Source organism: Monopterus albus, unplaced genomic scaffold (genome assembly GCF_001952655.1).
Source record: "Monopterus albus unplaced genomic scaffold, M_albus_1.0 scaffold39.1, whole genome shotgun sequence".
Classification (NCBI taxonomy): Eukaryota; Metazoa; Chordata; class Actinopteri; order Synbranchiformes; family Synbranchidae; genus Monopterus; species Monopterus albus.
In genome coordinates, this window is record NW_018127919.1 from 171,935 (window position 1) to 180,111 (window position 8,177).

At 40.3% G+C, this 8,177-nt stretch overlaps 1 protein-coding gene across 7 annotated transcripts in view; it reads right to left on the reverse strand.

The window, feature by feature from the left end:
• Window positions 1-6,266, reverse strand: part of cxxc5a (CXXC finger protein 5a) — a 21,353-nt gene extending 15,087 nt beyond the window's left edge. The window contains exons 1-2 of one of the 7 annotated variants that reach the window (XM_020598678.1): window positions 6,130-6,265; window positions 5,922-5,979 (exon numbers count right to left, since the gene is read on the reverse strand). The gene's annotated coding sequence lies outside the window, so the exon portion shown is untranslated. Of the gene's footprint in view, window positions 1-4,614; window positions 4,770-5,917 lie in introns of those variants that run through there. The other 6 variants (XM_020598677.1, XM_020598681.1, XM_020598682.1 and 3 more) reach the window with 6 other exon arrangements.
• Between the last annotated feature and the right edge of the window lie 1,911 nt (window positions 6,267-8,177).

Here is an 8,177-nt window from a genome sequence, read left to right on the forward strand (position 1 = left end):
GGACGGCCAGCTCTAGTAAGGGTTCTGGTTGTCCCAAACGTCGTCCATTTAAGGATTGTGGAGGCCACTGTCCTCTTGGGAATCTTAAGTGCAGCAGAAATTTTTTTGTAACCTTTGCCAGATCTGTGCCTTGCCACAATTCTGTCTGAGCTCTTCAGGCAGTTCCTTTGACCTCATGATTCTCATTTGCTCTGACATGCACTGTGAGCTGTAGGGTCTTATATAGACAGGTGTGTGGCTTTCCTAATCATGTCCAATCAGTATAATCAAACACAGCTGGACTCAAATGAAGGTGTAGAACCATCTCAGGGATGATCAGAAGAAATGGACAGCACCTAAGTTAAATATATGAGTGTCACAGCAAAGGGTCTGAATACTTATGACCATGTGATATTTCAGTTTTTCTTTTTTAATAAATCTGTAAAAATGTCAAACATTCTGTGTTTTTCTGTCAATATGGGGTGCTGTGTGTACAATAATGAGGAAAAAAATGAACTTAAATGATTTTAGCATATGGCTGCAATATAACAAAGAGTGAACAATGTAAGGGGGTCTGAATACTTTCCGTACCCACTGTACATCTATACGTTAATTTAAAAACATAATACTATCAGATACAGTTGCATACAACTTCAACTACATCAAAATATTCACTTTAGTGTTCAGTTTTATCAGAGACAGGACAGAAATTGACTCAGTGTTTTTGTCATCTGCCGACAGCTGCTAAGTAGCGTTATCTTCCGAACCAGGAGATGAGATCAGGGTGCACAGTCGTTTTTTAGTCTGTCACTCTCGCTGACTGGATCTCTAGGTCCGCTATGAGTTAGCTACAGTCAAATAAGGTTATCCATCTTGAATTAGCAGAGTCTGTAAAGTGAGATCTAAATGATTTAAGCAACTTTTTAGCCAAACAAAGCAAGAACGTATGCAGATAAATACAACGCGTACCTCCAAAAATGACACCCCCGTCCCAACATTCAGCACCATGTGACGTACCTTCACATTCTCTATAGCAATAACAGCAAAGGTGTTATAAACAGACAACAGCTCTCCTAATGCTTGGTATATAGTCACTGTTGATGTTTCAGTAGTTTAACACATCAACGTCATTAATGTTGCTTGACACAAAAAAATACAGACTAAAAAGAATCTAAAGGAAACCAGTCTGAAATGACAAGCATGTGTGTCCAGATATGGATTTTACATGTCCACAGGTTGTGCTCAGACTGTACACATCACACCACAGCTTTGGCCTACAACACTGTGTAACAAATGAAGGGCACCTACATATTTAAGCCTCACACTCCTTTACTCTGTGTGTGTACACTGACCTGATGATTTGTTCGTCATGCACCTTTTATCATCATCAACCCTGAGCATGGCATACAGTCTCTGGCTAATCACCTTCCCCCACTTCCAGCATCATACAGTAGCTCTTCAGATTGCCAAATTATTTACAGAGGAGGTTTACTGTATGTCCTTACGTGAACTGTCTCATAAACCACAACTGCCTCTCCTACTGAGAGTATCAATGCCATACCACTGAAACCAGAGAATTAGTATTGTTTTGTCCTTTAAGACTGTTCACTCAATTTCCTGCAATGCTATAGACTTGATGTTGCGGTTTACATTAAAGCACTATAACCCCAGGTTTCTCTGAAATGTCCTTATAACAGCATTGCCTTGTGATTAGTAGCCACATATGAAAATCCATGAGTCACATTTCTTGCACCTCATGCTGTCTCAGCATAAAACTATTAGTCATTCTTATTTTTTTTGTCAGCCTACAGTATCTGCACACAACAGTTTGAACAGGATTAGCAGAAAGACATGAAGATCATCATTAATGTCATGCGTGCAGCTTTTTTCAGGTCAAACAATGACCTTAGCTGGAGATTGTGAAGCACAGGTGTGGTGTGAGAGGCGTAGTGTGTGCAGAAATCATTTATGGCTGTCTAAGTAAACTATACCAGGATAACAGTCAACATGTAGTAATATGACATTTTAAGCAATTTCTTTAATGCATGATGATCATTTTAGACAAAACTGAATCTGTTTTGTTTGTACACTTGAGGGAAAATAAATCAGGGTGGTGGAGAATCACTCCTGTTTTAAGTGTCAATAAATCCTTCACTGTACTGCAGAGGACAAAATAGCCTGAGGAGGTACAGCACAACACTCATAATGTGATTATAAATGTTGCTGTTCATCCAGTAATGACACTTAGTGAAAATCTTGACATTAATTGGAGCCTCTTTTGTTGAATCAGCTGAGTGATGTCAGCTCAGTCATTCTGTGGCTGCAAGTCAACAGCAGCTTCTTTGAAGAGCTTCATTTTTTCATTAAGAATTTCATACTATAATGTTTGAATGCGGTTGATACAAATCATATATGGGCGTCAGTTTGTGTGGGATGTTTGACATTGATTTATCAACTAATAGCCAATAACTGTTCATTTATTTTGTAGCTCCTGTGTTAGTGAGCATGTATACAAAGTTTTTGGCACTGTTATCAAGATAACTATCAACTAAATACAATATTGAGCCTTTAAGATAAATTATATTCGCGTTGTCACCCTATTTGCTACTTGACAGTGCGGCCTGAAAGTAAGTGGCCTGTGTCCTGTACAGGTTTGTTTATATCTAATCATTTGCATATAATGCGAAGTTCAGTATCAGTGACCTGAGATAGACACTCACACTAAAGGAAAAGTTCAACATATGCTGAGCATTAAATAAGAATTTTGATGCCACTCTTGCTTTGTTTGCTAAATATGAATCTACAACCAGGATATGTAACTAGCTTAGCTTTGCATAAAGATTAGAAACATGAGGAAGCAGGAGCAACTCTAAAGCTCACCAATTAACACGTTACTGTATATCCCATTTGATTTGTACAAAACAATTGCCTTTTAACAAGGGGTTATGTGCTGAACTATTGCTTGGTCAGGATCAGTTGCCAGGCAACCAGTGGAGAGTCCAGGAAGTTACTGGCCCGGCCCAGCAGATAGTAAGCCTCAGCCTTTCTTGCTGGCTGCATGCAATCATGAGTGGTATCAGTCTTCTCACCTAATGCTGTGCAAGAAAGGAAATATTTCCCAAAAAGTTAAATGTTTCCTTTAAAATATGTTACACAAATTACATATTGTTAGGTATTTTTAGTCAGATAGATATTGGATAGATACTTTATGTATTAGAAATGTTTAGTGGAGATAGGATGTCTAGTTAGACTGTTAAATGCTTAGTCATGCTTATGAGTTTCTACAGGGTACATCTGGTCAAGGATAACTAGAGAGAAGAGTTGATGACTGTCAGCAGACAGGGTGTTTAATATTATTATTATGACGTGTATAACTGTAGCCTTAGCCATAATATGTTCTTATGTTTAAGCCACGACATGTTACTAGAAGTCTGTGAGAATGTTTTTAGTTACACACCACTTAATCAACAGACACACGCACATTGATTTGCTTCATGTTTGACTAATGCTATGACCAGCTGCAAAGCTGGTACCAGAGACGTCTCGGTTGACGTTTCTGTGTAGTATGGGGCTAGCCCAACCGAGGGGATATAATGTATAGGCCTGGTGGGTTCAGGGTCTTTCATCTTACATCTGTCTGCGTGCAGTTTGGAGGTGGAAGATACCTGAGCGTGTAATGTTAATTTTACCTGTGATCCTTTGAATAAATCAGCACTGTTTTGAAGTTACTTGGACTGTCTCGTCTCTCAGAGTTAGCATGGTAAGAAGAACCAAAATAGTTCAACAACAATATTCTATAGCTATATTTGAAGCAAAGCTGGCCATAGCACATAAACTGTGTCAAAACATAGCAGAACCATTCAAAAGCCCAAATAAATGTCATAGGTTTAACCTGGAGCTCTTCATTTTGTGTGTAACAATTCCAAAAACCTTTGAGCTTAAATCACTGGTGAACGTTGTCAGATACTTTTATGAGTAGGAACATCTCATGCAGCTCTCATCCTTCAATACAGTAGTTCCAGATGTTAATAGTTATCTAAAACAGGCATTTCTATTTAGCTGATCTTTCATCTCAGGCACCTGATTTTTAGACCAGCTTTCATGATAGGATGTAAAAAAACATATGAATGTCAAGCCACAGTGTGGTGAAAGAACCGAACGGCTAGTTGATTCAGTCACCGACTAGTTGCATCAATAAGTGATGGAGGAATAGAGGAAAGCATTTAGGACCAGTTGGTGTTTTTTTCTATTGTTTTGGGATTGTATGGTCTTTTTCACAACACAATCTAAACATGGGAATAGGTAAAAACATTACCGGGAATTTGGGAAGCTTTTCTGTCATGACTGTTTAATTATTCAATACACATTTACTTGGCCTCCACAGCTGTCTGATATTACTGTCTAGGGTCATATGAGTTCAGTAAAACAATTCATTTGGGACTGTGATGTGCACACTGGAAGAACCACCTCAGTGTATTACTATGAATGCACCTTTCTTTCAATAAACCATATATCCTGAATTATGTACATGTCTTTGATTATACAGTCAACCTCCTTTAAACCAAGTCAAATGTACCATAAACAATAGGCAGTCAGTGTTAAAGTGTCACGTGCATGTGTCCATATGTGACTCACTAGCGCGACTCTTGAATAAGTTTCCTTCACTGACGTCACTGCGTGCGCAGGTGCCAGGTAATCACAGTCGAAAAAAGGTAGAAAAAAAGATAGTGTCTAATTTCCTGCGCGGTTATGGGGTGGCCACAAACTCCGGAGCACGAGACACGAGATCAGTGCGTTAGGTGAAGCAATGCACGATGCATATGCGGCGTCCCCTCCACCCACCCAACCCCATCCAGACGCGCTGTCTGCGGACCCTGCGCTTGTCTACGGTGTGCTACACATCCACTATTCCTCCCACCTCCTGTCGACTGACGCGCGCGCACACGAACACACACACACTCATACAAAGACGCACAAACGCAGAGGAAGTTAAAAAAAAGCCTGGTGACAATAATTACACTCATCCATTGTCCATTACCTGCTGCGTCTTGATCTCTCCAATCAAGCTCTGCGTACAAAAAGTTAGAGGATTAAAACAAGCACGCCGTGTCCCCCCGTGACTCCAAATGATTCGCAAATGTGTCTATATATCTCTCGATGAGCGCTACCTGGGCACTTTCTAACGATGGAAAACGACGGAAAAGGAGATTATAAAATATATGACATTTAACCTAGTGAAAAACGGAATTCTTCACCTCTATTTACGCGCGTCGAAAACTGTTATATCCGTTCAGTTTATGCTTTTGGGATGACACCGTATTAAATAAAAGTTCCAGTTTTTTAGGGTGACAATCCGAAAGAGTCTGTTATCACATTTAAGTATGATCACACTCCAATGCGCGTCGATCACGTCTTTCATTAACTGGCAGCGCCAAGTTTAGCGCGCATCATTAACAGCTGATTCACAATAAACCACGGGGCTGTGGGTTCAGTGCTGCGCAGATCCGTATCAGCGCCGGCGGCGACTTATTAAATGAAATGAAGATTGTTCTTAAAAAACTGAGAGCAGCTTGTTAAATATCCACATCATGTCAGTACAGCGCTGCAGCATCGTTGTCTCTCCTTTCACCGGCGATTTTCAAAAGCTCATTATTTTCTATTTCAAGAGTAAGTAGATCAAATAGCTGGCTTTTGAGTGGTCTCTGTGATCAATGTGCACAGTAGCCTTTCTGCAGCACCAGCATATGGTCTGCAGTCGCACATTTGAGGATATATGCATCACAAGAGCCCTGGTTCGCGCTGCTTTAACTTGATCCGATAAGAAGATGACATCCCAACTTTCAGCAGACTTTTAACAAAGTATGATCCCCCCCACCCTCTCCTCCCTCCCCCTCCATGTATCTGCATATTTGCAAACACGGGCCCGTTTTATTCGCACCTACCAAAGCAGATCCGAGCAGAGGGGAGGGCTCCCACAGTCCGAGCGGTCCGTTTCTCAGCCTGCCGTGCAGAATGGTAACAAAAAACAGAAAAGGGTAGAAAAAAAATATCTTATTCTCCGAGAACACAATCCTACAGAGTATCTGTCTGTTAATGACAAATGTGAAAAGAAAAAAAATATTCACCGTCAGTTATTTTAGAAAAGCGTACTTTCTCAGAGGCTGAACGCGTGGGTTCCCCCAGCTTTCTCGGTCCTTGCAATCCCACCTCTACATCCCCGCTTGCAGAGAGGAACATGCAAACACATTTCATAGATTTTTGGAGCTTCGCGGAAAAGCCGAACTGGACTTTTCTGCTGTGCGCGCGCGTCAGCTGAGGCCAGCTGAGGCCATACGGTTCAATGTGATTTGAGGACAGCAGGGGAGAAAGGTGTCCTTTCCGAATAGACTGTGGGCTGGCGCAAGATTACTGTAGGCTGTCTGAATGCGCACTGGCTCAAATGGGAGCCTATAATTAATTCAAAATATCAAAATGTTGTTTTATTGTTTAAGCAACATAAAAATACCAGAGTGATTGTTCGTTTTGTTTTACAAGTATAGGTTAAAATATATTAGATAACTAAACAATATTTTAAAATGATATTATATGAACTGTCACATTTTTGTGACAGATGTGATTTTGCATGATGTGTTCTTTATTTTAAGCTTTAAAACTAAGAAAACACACAGATGAGTTCCCTCTTTGTCAAGAGGAACGTGGAGTAGTACAGGGTAAACACGGGTAAACTGAATTCACCCGTCACTGGGTTATGAGAGGTTATCCACCATGCAAGGCTGACACAAATTGCTCCGCCTCTCGCTCAGCCCCAGAGTCCACTCCACCTCTTTCGACTGTCCTGTCTGCTGGCAGGCGGCCAACCCAAGTGTGTGGAAATGACACCGCCAGGGCGGCAGAGATTTTCCTTCATTTCTCTCCTTCCCGATCGCAGACTGGCTGACATTGGCTAGAAAGTGGAGCAGCTCGTCAGGGACAATCAATGCGAATCGATCGAGCTGTGCGGTTGAGGCTCCAGAGCTGGAAAATATCGCGGCAGCTGAAGAGAGGGAGAAAGAGAGAGAGGGGAAGAGGAGGGGGGTGTTCACTAACTCTGCCAGTAGCCAGCCAACCTCCCTGCAAACAAATATGCTCTGGCTCCCATAAACATGACACTCACTTAGTAGCTTAAATACTTAACTCGAAAAGCCACCAAAATGCGTAATTACGCACGGGTTTTGAGTTCCAAAAGCATAAACACTAAATATATTCATCAGTTCAAGTTATTTCATGTTGTATTGAGTGTAAAATAGTTTAAGTAATGTCTACTAACAAACTATCTTAGTTCTGTGAATTTAATACAAGACCATTACACTTGTCTCAAGACAAAATGACAGTCATATGAAAACTATCTCACAGATCAGAATTCTCCAAGCTGCAATGAATGGTCCTCTAAAGACTCTAGTACAAGTCACATTGTCCATATTAATGATTTTGCAATACGTTATTAGAGTTATATCCTAAAATGTAATATTGTTTGCTCAGATGGCATCTATTCTCAATACCACGCCACAATAGTCTCTTTCATTCTGTAAGTCAGTATAAAAGAGTGGGTGTAATGTCTAAAAAATTAAAAGTCTTATTTTGGCAACTCCTTTGTCGCACAACCATTGTTTAAAATTCTAATTAAATCCAGTATATATTGAGTAAAATGCAAAATTTGTATGGCTATGTGACTTCTCATACTGTAACCTGTTGCACTGAACATATTTATTGTCTCCTGAAATTACTGCCCAGCTGTGCTGGCATCCTCACAACCAAGACTGACAGGAGTTTTCCAGAGTGGTTAAATAATTCAGAAATGTCTGAAAGGGAAAACTGCAGTGAAAAAAAGGCAGTGGACAGATGTCATTAGAGGCTGATTAACACATTTGTCTTTTATTCGTTTACAATCCACAATGGATACTTCAATTCTTCACCTGAGGTGATAAAACACACTGTATATAATCCTCTAATATTCACCAAATGCCACTGTAGACATACCTCAGTCCATTTAATGTCATTTCTTGGTGAAATATCTACAAAATCAAGCAGCCCTTCAAGTTGTAAACATCCTCAAAGGTTCATATAATACAAGTAAGAAATATCACCATTTTATGTTTGTGTATATTTGGAGTAACCCACAGGACGTGGGTCATTAAATACGGGGAAAAACTGTGATCAGC